The 14,971-nt window shown below is 43.9% G+C and overlaps 1 pseudogene; it reads right to left on the reverse strand.

The window, feature by feature from the left end:
* Positions 1-205: 205 nt before the first annotated feature.
* Positions 206-9,968, reverse strand: LOC138427222 (pregnancy-associated glycoprotein 1-like; annotated as a pseudogene).
* Between the last annotated feature and the right edge of the window lie 5,003 nt (positions 9,969-14,971).

Here is a 14,971-nt window from a genome sequence, read left to right on the forward strand (position 1 = left end):
TGATGACTTCTGATTTCTTGGGTCCAGTACAGAGATCTTTGTATTTGCTCTGATTCTTGTGTCCTGGATTCCCAGAATCATTTCAATGAGTCTCCCTTTTCCTTGAAGCCAGTGGAGTAGGAATCCTCTCAATTTTGATTCAGACTTGGTTCTAAATCCTTTACTCCCAGACACAAACAGAGGCAACCATTTGTTTCAGCACCATTAAGAGTGAAACCCTTTATTCTTTACTGAGACTAGGGTGTGAAGACCACCAAATACAGTTCACGAGTTCCTGAGCAGAAGTACCCAGAGTGTGAGTGGGTGTGTGTTAGGAGTGACCTTCCTGATTCCTGAACCACTCCAAGCAATTACACTGCCGGTGCCAGGCCAGTCCTGTCATTTCTTCGATCAAAGACTGAGAAATACAGCCTCAGGAAGACGTCACCCAGGATCCAGGTCTCTGTAGATGGACTCAGTCTGTTCTCTTGAAAGGTGGTATGGCAGTGGCCTCATCATCCTGGGGGAGTCAGAGACACACACCAATCAGCATGAGCCCTTACCTGTGATGCCTCCCAATATCCAGACCCAGCACAAATCTTTGTTTTATTTCCCTCTTTTGGTAAGAATCAAGCGGTTTTCTCAGCAGCAGGGGATAAGAGAGTTCATTGAAAACCAAAGAGGGCCAAGATATGAGGTTACATGAGGAAGGGCATGGTGAGTGGAGGACTGGGAGTTGGGGAAACAGAGGAATGAAAAACAACAAAGTCCTACTGTAGAGCATAAGGAACTATATTCAATACTCAGTGATAAATCACATGAAAAAGAATAAAAATATATATATATTTATGTGTATAACTGAGTCACACTGCTGTGCAGCAGAACTTAACACAACAATGAAGATTAGCCACACTTCAATATAATTATTTAGAAAAGAACGAGTGTGTCCATAGTTCTCCTCACTCCGTTTCTTTTCTTCTCACTCCTGCTCCTTGTTTTCTCTGCAGAGAATGCTAGTTCTCCTCCTGCCTCCCCACAATCTGTACTTTCTTTAAAAACTTTATTTTGTATTGGAGTATAGCTGGTTAACAATATTCTGAGTTTCAGGTGGACAGTAAAGGGACTCAACCATACGTATCTGTGTATCTTGGTCCCAAAGACACCCCTCCCATTCTGGCTGTCTTATAACTGAGTAGAGTTCCCTGTGCTACACAGCAACTCATTGTTGGTATTCCATCTTAAATAGAGCAGTGCCCACAATACTCAGGAACTCTGAGAAGCCTCCCTCAGCCCAGACTCACCCTCTTTAGCAACTCCAGGCTTGGGTGGGTAACTTACTCTTGTTCCCCATTCCTACTGGTCAGTCCATAGCCCTCATCACCCCTAGTAAGTCCCCAGTGCCCCAATGCAGACCACCTTGACATGCCATTTGCATGGAATCCAGTACAGTTTTGCCCAGAACCAAGGAACCCTCCATATGGCTCAATGAGTTTGTGGTTTTAGAATTCCTGAAATTCCCTCTCTTCCTCTAAGCCTTCTTTGGGCCCATCAGCCTGCTCTGACGTCCTGCTGGGAGCTGACATGAAGCCTCCACTCTGTGCAGGGGCTGAGCAGTCATTGTGCACCCTTTAATCACATTAGCATCCAACCTCCCCACAGAGGGTCGGGTACCCCAACTCACAAAGGAGGCACCTGGCAAGAGCAAGGGAAAGATTCAGCTAAGTACTAGGTTGACCAGGTAATTTATCATCCAAAGCAGGAAAACATTGAGAAGGGAAGGGAGACTGTTAACTTATGCTGGGAAAGCACACTTGTAACATGCTATTTCAGGGACTGCTAGTGCTGAATTTCATGCTCACGCACCTACGAGTTCAGATTGAATTGAAGCTCTTTGAGGACTGAGGACCTTAGTGTTCCCCTCTCCCTTACTCCCACTATGCCATATTGTGTGGCTTCTCCACATTGTTTCAGAAAGATCAGCGTCCCACACTGCCCTTTACTCTCAAGTGATTGTTTTGTGGGAGGCACTGGCCCAGCCACAGGGCTCAGCAGCATCTGCAATGGTGTGGCATGGCCTCCAGAGGGCGCTCTCCTCCCAGCAGCAGCCCAAGGGTTCCTGCAAGCTCCAGTTTGAGAATCAACCCTCAGTATTGTCCCCTCACCTTGAGGATGTAGGCTCGACCTGGCACTGGGTAGTTGATGCCATTGATGGTGAAGATAATAGAGGGCAGGGTATTGACCGCAGAACATAAAACGTAGTGCTGTTAGAGAGAGAGGGAGAGAGGTTGGCCATGAGATCCTCGTTGTGTGTGGAGACTGGGAGTGATCTTGGGGCATGACCCTTCACCTGGGAACCCTGTGGAGTGGTGCTGATGAGCTTCTGCATGTTATTGGCCAGGGTTCCTAGGCCTTCGATAAATGCTGCTCTGGTGTCAACAATGGCCTCGCAGCCACTAGAATAAGCAATAACCTTTCTTTTCATGGAGATGCTGAGAGATAGTAGAAGAAAGCGGGCACCAAGGTCACTGTGAGTCTCCTCAGAGTTGTCACCTTCCCGACTGTCTCCTAAACAGCCCTTCGTCTCTCACCCTTTTTTCCTTTGCTCTCAATACAAAAGCTTTTTTTTGACATCCTCAAATGCAATACTGGAATACACTAGGATATTTTGTACCTTGACACAAGCTGGCCTTCCTTCCTAAAAGACTCCAGTCTCCTTTGACAAGCAAATTTCTTCTCATCCTCCAGATTCCACCTTAATTGTATTGTTTTTGGAAAGTCTTTCCCCCGGTGTTTATCAGTCTCCTGTCTTGGTCACTCTCTATAGACCCTTCCTCATGTCTGCTGGTGCTACTACTGCTAACTCACTTCAGTCATGTCTGACTCTGTGCAACCTCATAGAGACAGACCACAAAGCTCCGCCATCCCTGGGAATTTCCAGGCAAGAGTACTGGAGTGGGTTGCCGTTGCCTTCACGTCCTCATGTTTAGCATGTAACAATGTCACAATTTACTATGTGGGCGAGTCACTTCATGTACATCTGATTTCTTAGATGTGAGGGCGAGTTTTATTATCCTTGCCTTCCTAAAGTGCCTGGCACACAGTGGATGCCCAATGCTTGTCTGTTCAATGTGTGAATGAAGACTGAGAAAACAATAAGAAACCTCCAGAGAGCTGTATCTGGTGGGGAACAAATAATGGGTCACACAAAGAGTGAAGATGGAGATTTGCAGGGGCAGAAGATTCTCATAGTAAGTGGGGAGAGGGGTTCCTCTGGGACAGGGTGTCTCCCAGCACTGCTCCTACAACCAGCTGAGACCCTGAGACCCTGGCCAGGAAAGACAAGACTAGCCCACAGAAACTCCAAAGGAATGGTCAGCTTTTGTCTTAGAGTATCACGCAGAATCTTATCAATTACGCCTCTTGTCCTCAGGTCACTCCTGGATCCCAGCTTCCTGATTCTCTGTTATAGCCCCTGTCCCACTGTGTGCCCAAGAACGTGGGGTATCTTTTTTATTAGTTGCTTTCATGTCTTAAGAGTTCAGTCAACCTCTCTTCACTGCTGGGTAGCTGTTTCCTAAGAAGACCAGTTTTCCCCATTTTCTCAGGACTGTCCCTGTTTTTAAAATGACATTAATCTGTACTGAGAACTTCCTATGTCCTAGGTAGCCCTGCAATGTTGATCATCTTATCATAACTCTGTTCAAGCTGGGGAAATTCTCCCTGAGTCTCTGTTCACCACACTATAGAGTCCTCTAACTATGCTTCCCACCTAAAAGGGCAGTGGGTGCAGGCCTCTCCCATCTGCACAGTCCTCTCTGGTGTCTTTTAGGACCCTGGTCAGAGCCCTGGTCAGAATGCCTGGGGATTATGAACCCATGGCTTGTTTGCATATTTATATGCTTGTGTGTTTGTTTGTATATGTGTTTGCATGCGTCTCTGTGTGTGCTTGTGGGTCTCTGACTAGCTATGCATGTTTTAATGTGTTGATGTGTATGTTTACATGTGTCTGCTTATGTGTTTCCATGTGTCTGTGTGTCTGTGTGTCTTTGTGGGTGGTGTATATGTCTGTGTGACTGTGTGTCTGAGAATCCATTTGTGTGTGTCTGCCTGTGTCCATGTACATTAGTGGGAGCATCGCTTGGGCTGACCCTCAGAGGGAGAGGCTTACTGGTCCATGTGTACAATCCAGTCACCCACTTGGATCAATTGTACCCAGTTGAGCTCTCCCTCGTAGTAGCGGCGGTCTACCCCACCAAACATCACCACACTGCCCTCCCGCTCATCTCTGTAGAGCAAATAGAGGGGTGGATCCTTGGAGGACAGTAACAACAGCACTGTCTGAGAGCTTCACTTGTCCATCCTTCAAGGCCCTAATAAGATCCCCATGTACAGATGCAGAAATCAAGTCTAGGAGAGATTGAGATCCACACTGAGGTCTGTTACTGGATTATGAGTGGAACAGAGGAGGTTAGAAGTTGAATCACTTGTCTGGGTTCCACCCAACTATGTCTTCTGAAGAACCCCTGGACCTCCAGTGCCCTGAGTGCTCAGACACCATCAGAGGACAGGGTGCTGAAACATTTTGGCTTTCCCCTTGTCCATCTTGTCATTTTTCAGGAAAATCAAAGCCTTGGACTTCTAAGGGTGTGGGTTCAGCTCACCCAGAGTTGGCTCCGATGGCCTGTAATCTCTACTGTCCAAAGGGCCCCACACTTAGAAGAGACCCCACCTCTGCTCTCCCTGTCTTGAAATACCTCATATTTCTTGAACAAGGGGTCCCACACTTTTATGTCCCACCCTTTCATTTCTCACTGGCTCCTACAAATTGGGTAGGTGGCCCTGGGCTCCCAGTGAAATGCTAATGAGGAAGGAAAGATATCCACCATTATTCTCCTTCCTTCCTTATCAAATTCATAAGCAAATCCTCAAGCCTTTTCTTTTAACTTGTTCCCATTTGCCTTCCATTAGCCTTCCTCCTCACTCACCCACCTAGACCAAATTACTGGTCTGGTTGTGTTCCAATAAAATGTTATTTATAAAAGCCAGAGGTGAAGCCAGGTAGGGTCCTAGGGCCGTAGTTATCATGGGTTAGATTATCCCTCAGGATACTTCTTTATCAAGTGTTCTCTAATTTTTGTGCAACTGAAAGCATCTTACAGCTAATTTGGAGAAAAGTATTGTAAATCTCAGACTTAGTTTCTCAAGTAGAAGGAAAAAACAGGCTCAGAAATGGCACCTTGTTTCTTCAGCTTGTCAAATATGGGGATGGCTCCAGAGAAGGATATGTTGGGGTAGTTCAAGCCAAAGACACCATAAAAGTTATATCCTCAAACCCATATTCCACCATTTTTGGAACGAATGGCTTGTCAGTACTTACAAGATCCCCAATCTGTGGGAGGGAAAAGTGTTCCCACTTACAGATACATGAAGTGGGGCCAGGACTGGGCTAGGGTGCATTGCCATTAGATTCTCAGAGAAGAATTCAGGCTGGGCTCTGTCTTCAGTGGCTGGCAGACGGTTAGATGAAGCTGGCGGGAGTGGGGGTTGGGCCATTTGAGAGAGGCTGTGAATTTTATAACATCTGCCCCTCTGAAAAACACCACCTGAGTGAGTCAAATTGGCCTCCTGGCTTCTGTACAGGTGGGGCAACCAAGAATCAGGTTTGGTCCCATTGGTGCCACCTTATGGACAAAACAATAGAGAGCAAGATAGCCTTCTCTTTGGCAGCACTGTGACCTAATGACAGGATTCTGCATTTGTCCAGGAAGACAGAAGCTGAAAACACAATCTCGCTTGCAGGGTTCTATGAAATTACTGCCTGGGGAATTCACTTTTTGGGATATGTGTATATTTCTGTGAGTGTGTATGAGAGAGAGAGGGGGGAACTACTCAAATATTTTGGAGGAGGCAGGCCATAGATTTATAACACTCTCAAGGGTCCTCTAGAGTGAGAACTCATTTATCAGGCCCCTTGAATTCTCAGGCCTCCAGTTTCCCATTCTGGATACCTGAAGCCCTTGATTGCCCTCAGAGTCCCCAGATCAGTTTTATCTTGTCCCCAAACACCCCTCAACAACTTTAGTCCTGAAAACACAGCCTAACTCCACCATTTACCGCATGTGTGCCCTCAGCAAGGCCCTTGCTGTCTACACCTCAGTTTCCTCAATATGTCACATGAGCTAATCAGACCACCTGCTGTGCGGGGTTGTTGCAGGATTAAACCAGTTTTCACCTGAAAGTGCCTGGACATCTGTGAATATAAAAATGGGTGCTTTTATGCCTTCTTCTCACTCCCAGCAAAATGAACCGTGAACTGCTCATGGGCAGAGGAGCTGCAAGTCCAACCTCAAGCCACTCTCTGGGTTAGCTAATTTGTTTGCTCATGTGTCACAATGGGCACTGCCTCCCCAGAGACATGATCCTGGGAATAAGATGGCCAATATCTATGGGAGTTAGGCTAGGAAGGGTCCTGCCAGATGGTCCTGCATCTGTTTTGCAAGCAGTGGTCACTAAATAGCCAGGCCTGACTCAGCATTTGTTACACTGTTACCCGAACTGTGTCATGAGCAACAACTCCTTTCATTCTCCCAGATCCATAGGTGATGCTGAAGGTCTTATTGATAAGCCAGAAGGTGGATGAATGAAGATGTTTGAACCTAACCTATGTGGTGGCAGACACAAAAGATGAGTGTCATCAGGTGCCAAGGGTCGAAACAGGGAGGCAGGGTAAGTGAAGGTTGGTCTGGGTAGGGGATGTCTGTACTCACAACAGGCTGGACTGGTGCAAAAGATGGAGGGCACCCACAAGTCAGATGAGCCTGTGTCAAATATAACCTGGAATTCCTGAGGGGGTCTTCCAATGGTGATGTTACCCACATAGAGTATCTACAGGGAAAAGGAGGGAGTGGATTAGTGCAGAACTGGCTACCCTCTACTCCCACACAGATGCCTCCCTTTGGGTGTCAAATATCTCTTGAGATCACTTTCTAACAACCTTGAAGCTCACAGACTTTGGTCACAGACATATCTGCATTTGATATATTTTTTCCTGTGCTACATTTCATGCAGGATATTGACTCTATGACCAGGCATTTAAGTGGTATCTCCTGCATGGGAAGCCCAGAGGCATAACCACTTGGCCTCCAGGATGGCTGGACACCCAGGGGAGTTCTGGTGCCTTCATTTGAGCAGCTCTGTAGTCTCTTCAAACCCAGCCTTAGCACCCACTTCTCCAGGAGGTCCTTCTTGATCAACCCCAGCCACTCCCTCTAACCTCAGACCACATTCAATCAACACCACACAGGTGACCCTTTCATTTGACATGTATTTACTCTTAACCTATCTCTCAGGCTGGCATGGGCATTTTTGAAGACAAAATAAGCCCTTCGTCTAACCTAAAAACAGTAACCATGGTGATTCTTACGGCCATACACAGAATAGAGGTTCAGTAACTTTTTACTGCTATTTTACTTGCATCTGTGGAAACTGAATTCCTCTGCCTCAGGATTCACAATTGCTTTGCAGATGGTTCTACCTTTTGATCAGTGATGGTTCACTCTTCATCTGTAACTGAATGGCTCACATAGTTCAGAAGGAACAGTCGACCTCAAACTAATGACACATCTTTGACACAGAAATGGATATTTACCTGCCACCTGGTAATTTCCAGGCCCAGTCACAAAGACCAACAGTTGAGGATGAGAGTGCTCTCTCTTCTGCTTGGGGTCCCTGTTTTCCAGTCTCTCTGTTTCCTGCAGGAACCCCAACATCCTACCTGGCACCTCCAGATGAGCCCCAGTACTAAGCTGGAGCACCAGGGGGCGCTGTGGAGTACCATCCTCACAAAATATGTAGAGCACATCATGAGAAATGTTGGGCTGGAAGAAACACAAGCTGAAATCAAAATTGCCGGGAGAAATATCAATAACCTCAGATATGCAGATGACACCACCCTTATGGCAGAAAGTGAAGAGGAACTAAAGGCTTCTTGATGAAAGTGAAAGACAAGAGTGAAAAAGTTGACTTAAAGCTCAACATTCAGAGAAAGAAGATAATGGCATCTGGTCCCATCATTTCATGGGAAATAGATGGGGAAACAGAGGAAACAGTGTCAGACTTTATTTTTGGGGGCTTCAGAATCACTGCAGATGGTGATTACAGCCATGAAATTAAAAACACTTACTCCTTGGAAGAAAAGTTATGACCAACCTAGATAGCATATTGAAAAGCAGAGACATTACTTTGCCAACAAAGGTCCATGTAGTCAAGGCTATGGTTTTTCCAGTGGTCATGTATGGATGTGAGAGTTGAACTGTGAAGAAAGCTGAGCACTGAAGAATTGATGCTTTTGAACTGTGATGTTGGAGAAGATTCTTGAGAGTCCTTTGGACTGCAAGGAGATCCAACCAGTCCATTCTGAAGGAGACCAGCCCTGACATTTCTTTGGAAGGAATGATGCTAAAGCTGAAACTCCAGTACTTTGGCCACCTCATGCGAAGTGTTGACTCATTGGATAAGACTCTGATGCTGGGAGGGATTGGGGGCAGGAGGAGAAGGGGACGACAGAGGATGAGATGGCTGGATAGCATCACTGACTCGATGGACGTGAGTCTTAGTGAACTCCGGGAGTTGGTGATGGACAGGGAGGCCTGGCGTGCTGCGATTCATGGGGTCGCAAAAAGTCGGACACGACTGAGTGACTGAACTGAACTGATGATGTTCCTCAGCTGGTGAATAGTTAGTTTGAGCTACAAAATGAAATCTGGCACAGTCTGTAAGCATGCTCTTTCAGTAAATTGTTCAGCATGTTTTTTGCACTGAAGGTGTTTCTCATGGTCTCTACTCTCCTTAGAGGTATTCTTTCACTGAACATTTGACAAAGAAAACAAAGAAGATGCTACAACTAGCTGTCAGTGTTAAGGTATAACTGTCCTTGTAATGGCCCTGTATATTTTCCAATCATTTTTATGAGTGACATTATTATCAGAATTTTATCCATATACCATGGCAAAGACATAACTTTGAATACAGATTCTGTTCTGCTATCTTGGGTAAACCATACGACCATGAGGTGTCTCAGTCTCCCCTTTGGTAAAATGATGAAATGTAACATTACAGATCCTCCAAATAGGATATCTTGGGGATAAGTGAAATGATGGATATAAGGTTTCTGATAAATAGGAAGTCTCAACAATGACAGCCATTAGCATTTTTGTCTGCATCCCACTCATTCCTTCTCATAGAACCTCAAGGAAGGAGGTAGAAGAGGGACTCTTGTCCTCCTTTTTTACAAAGGAGCAATTTGAAATGCAAGAGGTTTCTGCATTAGCTGTGGTCACACTACTTCTCTGATATAAAACAGTGTATATAAAACAGTGTATCTTTCTCCAAGTTGAAAGAGAAGAGAGAGTTGAAAAAAGAATCCAAGATATAGGGAACAAGTAAGGGAAATTCAGAGGCTTCAGAAGGAAGTAAGAGTCAAATTAAAAATTAAAAGTAAACAACACAAAGAGATATAGACTCCCAGTGACTTCCAAAGAGATGGAGAGATAAATGACAGTGATACAGAGATGCAGACATAGGCATATACACACTAAAGTAGACAGGGAAAAAAGAGGACATGTTGAATAAAATGTAGAAAAGTGCTATTCCACAGGACTACAAAGACATCTGCATAGACTGTGCACTGAACAGTTGCAAGGAGTTGCAAATTCAATAGGTCATGACATGACTGGACCCCAAGATTTGTGCAACCCAACCATAACTTTGGAATCCACATTTCCTATAGCAAGTTACTTATCAATAAGTAAGATTTGAGGTTTAAGACTCTTAGGGAAATATTCAATTTCCTTCTAAACCTGATGGGTGGAAGAATAATCAGATGAAAAGAAAAATCCGAGAAAGGAATATGATGTGGCTTACAGTCCCCATACTTACTTGACTATGCACTCTGAGAAGGCCACCAGCCCGAGGAACACAAGCCAGTTCATGTTTTTTCTCTGGTCCCAAGTACTCAGGGAAGTGTGGGTTCTTAGCATGTAGTGGTGACCGGGAGATCCTAGTTATATATGAACAACCTACCCAATTTTTCCCCTTTAGGCCACTAAAAGATATGGAAAACAAACAAACAAACACACAAAGCTCTTGATAAAATCTTTACCTACATCAGTGTCCTTGACGAGTAACCTTTGAAACTTCTCAGAATACAGAGAATTGAACTGTAGTCTCTTCCTTAAAGTTTGGCTGGAAAATCAAACTAATCTGCACGGACAGCTAAGAAGACAGAGAACCTTGCCTACTTAAAGATAAAACTGCTAAGAACATCATGAAAATAGATACTAGGGGCCACGCTAGACATTCGTGGTTTCATATCATCTTCCTAGGCACTTCATGAGATATGCATTGCTTTCGTCATTGGAGAGGAGATTGCTAGGAGGATAAATTGTCAGATGGCAAAGTGAAGACTCCAGGGGCAGCCTAGGGACATACAACTGGCTTAGTAGTGGGTCTAATGGCAGACATCAGGGACACCTATGATGCCAGGCTGCATCAAAGATTTAGGGTAGAATTGTACTTCAGTTGCATGGTTTCAGTATTGGAAGAAATGTCATATGCATCCACAAGATATTTTATAACATCCAACAAGTGTACAAGGAAGAACTGTGTGCTAGGTTCTGGGTTAAAGGCTTCAAAGACAAAGTTGATCAAGGCAAAAGTAGTCTTTATCTTAAGAGAGCTAGAAGTCTAGTTGTCACAACTCATGGCCCCAGGAGGCAGGAGATATGATACTAGGACTAGGTGGCCATGTTGAAATTTGGGCAGCACAGGCCTTACCACTGGGAGCAGCCTTTCCTCCATTTCACCCATGCTAGAAAGCAGGCCAGTTGGCCATGTTTTCAAGAGAATTGGAAGTTTGGATATTTATGCAAAATTTACTGATTTTAATGTTAGCAACTAATCCCCCCCCCCCTCGCCAAAAAAAAAAAAAAAAAAAGTGGGAACGAAATATCCAGAGCGATGTGCTGGAATCAGCCTTCAGTCTCTGCAATTTTTTGTTTCTGGCCTACCTTAGGAGTGTAGTACGGACAGAGAGGAATTTAATTCATGATGGTTGATTTAAAAAGGGCCTGATTCAAATGTACATGGGGATGACCCAGAAAGATGTTATGAGCAGGGAGGTGGGAGGGGGGTTCATGTTTGAGAACGCATGTACACCTGTGGTGGATTCATGTCAATGTATGGCAAAACCAATATAGTATTGTAAAGTAAAATAAAGTAAAAATAAAAATTAAAAAAAAATAAAATAAAAAGGGACTGAATGCATACTAAACATGCTGACAAATTGGAAAAGACCCAGATATTAGCAAAGATTGAAGGCAGGAGCAGAAGCACAAGAAAGGATGAGATGTTTGGATGACATCACCAAATCAATGGACATGAGCTTGAGAAAGCTCTGTGAGTTGGTGATGGATAGGGAAGCCTGACATGCTGCAGTCTATGGCATTCAAAGAGACGGACACAACTGAAGGACTGAACTGAACTGAACAAATTGAGAACAAAGACTAATAAATCTATTTCATCAGGTTGTTGATTAACTACCTATAACAACACATTACTTAAATGGCTTTAAATTTCAGACTTATGACTCTACATTTAGAGTGGAATATCTTCTAAGAAAAAAACAAAAATACTGCCCATCAAAAACAAAACCAAAGGAAACCAAAAGTAAAAAGGGAAAGAAATCTGACACTATATTCAACAACTTCAGTTCACTTCAGTTGCTCAGTCGTGTCCAACTCTTTGTGAGCCCATGAAGGGCAACACGTAAGGCTTCCTTGTCCATCACCAACTCCCAGAGTCCACACATACTCATGTCCATCGAGTTGGTGATGCCATGTAACCATCGCATCCTCTGTCATCCCTCTCCTCCTGCCCTCAATCTTTCCCAACATCAGGGTCCTTTGAAATAAGTCAGCTCTTCACATCAGGTGGCCAAAGCGTTGGAGTTTCAGCTTCAGAATCAGTCCTACCAGTGAACATTCAGGACTGATTTCCTTTAGGATGGACTGGTTGAATCTCCTTGCAGTTCAAGGGACACTCAAGAGTCTTCTCCAACACCACCGTTCAGAAGCATCAGTTCTTCAGGGCTCAGCTTTCTTTCTAGTCCAACTCTCACATCTATACATGACCACTGGAAAAACCATAGCCTTGACTACATGGACCTTTGTTGACATAGTAATGTCTCTGCTTTTCAATATGCTGTCTACATTGGTCTCAACTTTCCTTCCAAGATGTAAGCCTCTTTTAATTTCATGGCTGCAGTCACCATCTGTAGTGATTTTGGAGCCCAGAAAAATGAAGTCAACCACTGTCTCCACTGTTTCCCCATCTATTGGCCATGAAGTGATGGGACTGGATACCATCATGTTACTTTTCTAAATGCTGAGCTTTAAGACAACTTTTTCACTCTCTTCTTTCACCTTCATCAAGAGGTTCTTTATTCTTCTTCACTTTCTGCAATAGTGTGGTGTCATCTGCATATCTGAGGCTGTTGATATTTCTCCCAGAAATCTTAATTCCAGCCTGTGCTTCCTCCAGCCCAGCGTTTTCATGATGCACTTTGCATATAAGTTAAATTAGCAAGGTACCAATATACAGCCTTGACATTCTCCTTTCCTATTTGCAACCAGTCTGTTGTTCCATGCACAGTCCTAACTGTTACTTCCTGACCTGCAAACAGGTTTATCAAGAGACAGGTCAGGTGGTCTGGTATTCCCATCACTTTCAGAATTTTCTACAGTTTATTGTCATCCACACAGTCACAGGCTTGGGCATAGTCAGGAAAGCAGAAGTAGGTGTTTTTCTGGAATTCTCTTGCTGTTTCGATAATCTATCTAATGTTGGTAATACGATCTCTGGTTCCTCTGAATTTTCTAAAACCAGCTTGATTATCTGGAATTTCATTGTTTACGTATTGCTGAAACCTGGCTTGAAGAATTTTAAGCATTACTTTACTAGCATGTGAGATGAGTGCAATTGTGCTCTAGTTTGACTATTCTTTGACACTGCCTTTCTTTGGGATTGGAATGAAAACTGAACTTTTCCAGTCCTGTGGCCACTGCCGAGTTTTCCAAATCTGCTGGCATATCGAGTGCAGCACTTTCACAGCATCGTCTTTTAGGATTTGAAATAGCTCAACTGGAATTCCATCACCTCCACTAGCTTTGTTCATAGTGATGCTTCCTAAGGCCCATTTGACTTCACATTCCAGGATGTCTGGCTCTAGGTGAGTGATCACACCATCGTGATTATTTGGATAGTGAAGATCTTTTTTTGTACAGTTCCTCTGTGTATTCTTGCCACCTCTCCTTAATATCTTTTGCTTCTGTTAGGTTCATACCATTTCTGTCCTTTATTGAGCTCATCTTTGCATGAAATATTCCCTTGGTATCTCTAATCTTCTTGAAGAAATCTCTAGTCTTTCCCATTGTATTGTTTTCCTCTATTTCCTTGCATTGATTGGTGAGGAAGGATTTCTTATCTCTCTTTGCTATTCTTTGGATCTCTGCATTCAAATGGGTATAACTTTCCTTTTCTCCTTTGCTATTTGCTTCCCTTCTTTCAAAGCTATCCATAAAGCCTCCTCAGACAGCCATTTTGCTTTTTTGCATTTCTTTTTCTTGGGGATGGTCTTGATTCCTGTCTCATGTACAGTGTAATGAAATTCTGTTTATCGTTCACCAGGCACTCTGTCTATTAGATCTAGTCCCTTAAATATTTTTCTCGCTTCCACTGTATAGTCCTAAGGAGATTGATTTAGGTCATACCTGTGTTCTCCACTTTCTTCAATTTCAGCCTGAATTTGGCAATAAGATGTTCATGATCTGAGCCACTGTCAGCTCCCAGTTTTGTTTTTGCTGACTGTATAGAACTTCTCTATCTATGGCTGCAAAGAATATAATCAATCTGATTTTGGTGTCGACCATCTGGTGATGTCCATGTGTAGAGTCTTCTCTTGTGTTGTTGGAAGAGGGTGTTTGCTATGACCAGTACATTCTCTTGGCAGAACTCTATTAGCCTTTGTCCTGCTTCATTCTGTACTCCAAGGCCAAATTTGTGTGTTACTCCTGGTGTTTCTTGACTCCTACTTTGGCATTCCAGTCCCCTATAATGAAAATGACTTATTTTTGGAGTGTTTTCTAGAAGGTCTTCTAGGTGTTCATAGAACTGTTAAACTTCTTCAGTGTTACTGATCGGGGCATAGACTTGGATTACCAGGATATTGAATGGCTTGCCTTGGAGATGAACAGAGATCATACTGTTGTTTTTGAGACTGCATCCATGTACTGCATTTCAGACTCTTTTGTTGACTCTGATATCTACTCCATTTCTTCTAAGGGATTCTTTCCCACAGTAGTAGATATAATAGTCATCTGAGTTAAATTCACCCATCCAGTCCATCTTAGTTCGCTGATTCCTAGAATGTCTATGTTCACTCTTGTCATCTGCAGTTTGACCACTTCCAATTTGCCTTGATTCATGGACCTAACAATCTAGGTTCCTATGCAATATTTCTTTCTACAACATCAAATCTTGCTTCTATCTTCAGTCCCATCCACAACTGGGTGTTGTTTTGCTTTGGCCCCATCCCTTCATTCTTTCTGAAGTTATTTCTCCACTGATCTCCAGTAGCATATTGGGCGCCTACTGACCTGGGGAGTTCATCTTTCAGTGTCCTATCTTTTTGCATTACCATACTGTTCATGCGGTTCTCAAGACAAGAATACTGAAGTGGTTTACCATTCCCTTCGCCAATGAACCACATTCTGTCAGATCTCTCCACCATGACCCATCCATCTTGGGTTGCCCCACATGGCATGGCTTAGTTTCATTGAGTTAGACAAAGCTGTGGTCCATGTGACAGATTTACTAGTCCCCTGTGACTGTGGTTTCAGTCTGTCTGCCCTCTGATGCCCTCTCTCAGTGCCTACCA

This window comes from Ovis canadensis, chromosome 21 (assembly GCF_042477335.2).
Source record: "Ovis canadensis isolate MfBH-ARS-UI-01 breed Bighorn chromosome 21, ARS-UI_OviCan_v2, whole genome shotgun sequence".
Lineage (NCBI taxonomy): Eukaryota > Metazoa > Chordata > Mammalia > Artiodactyla > Bovidae > Ovis > Ovis canadensis.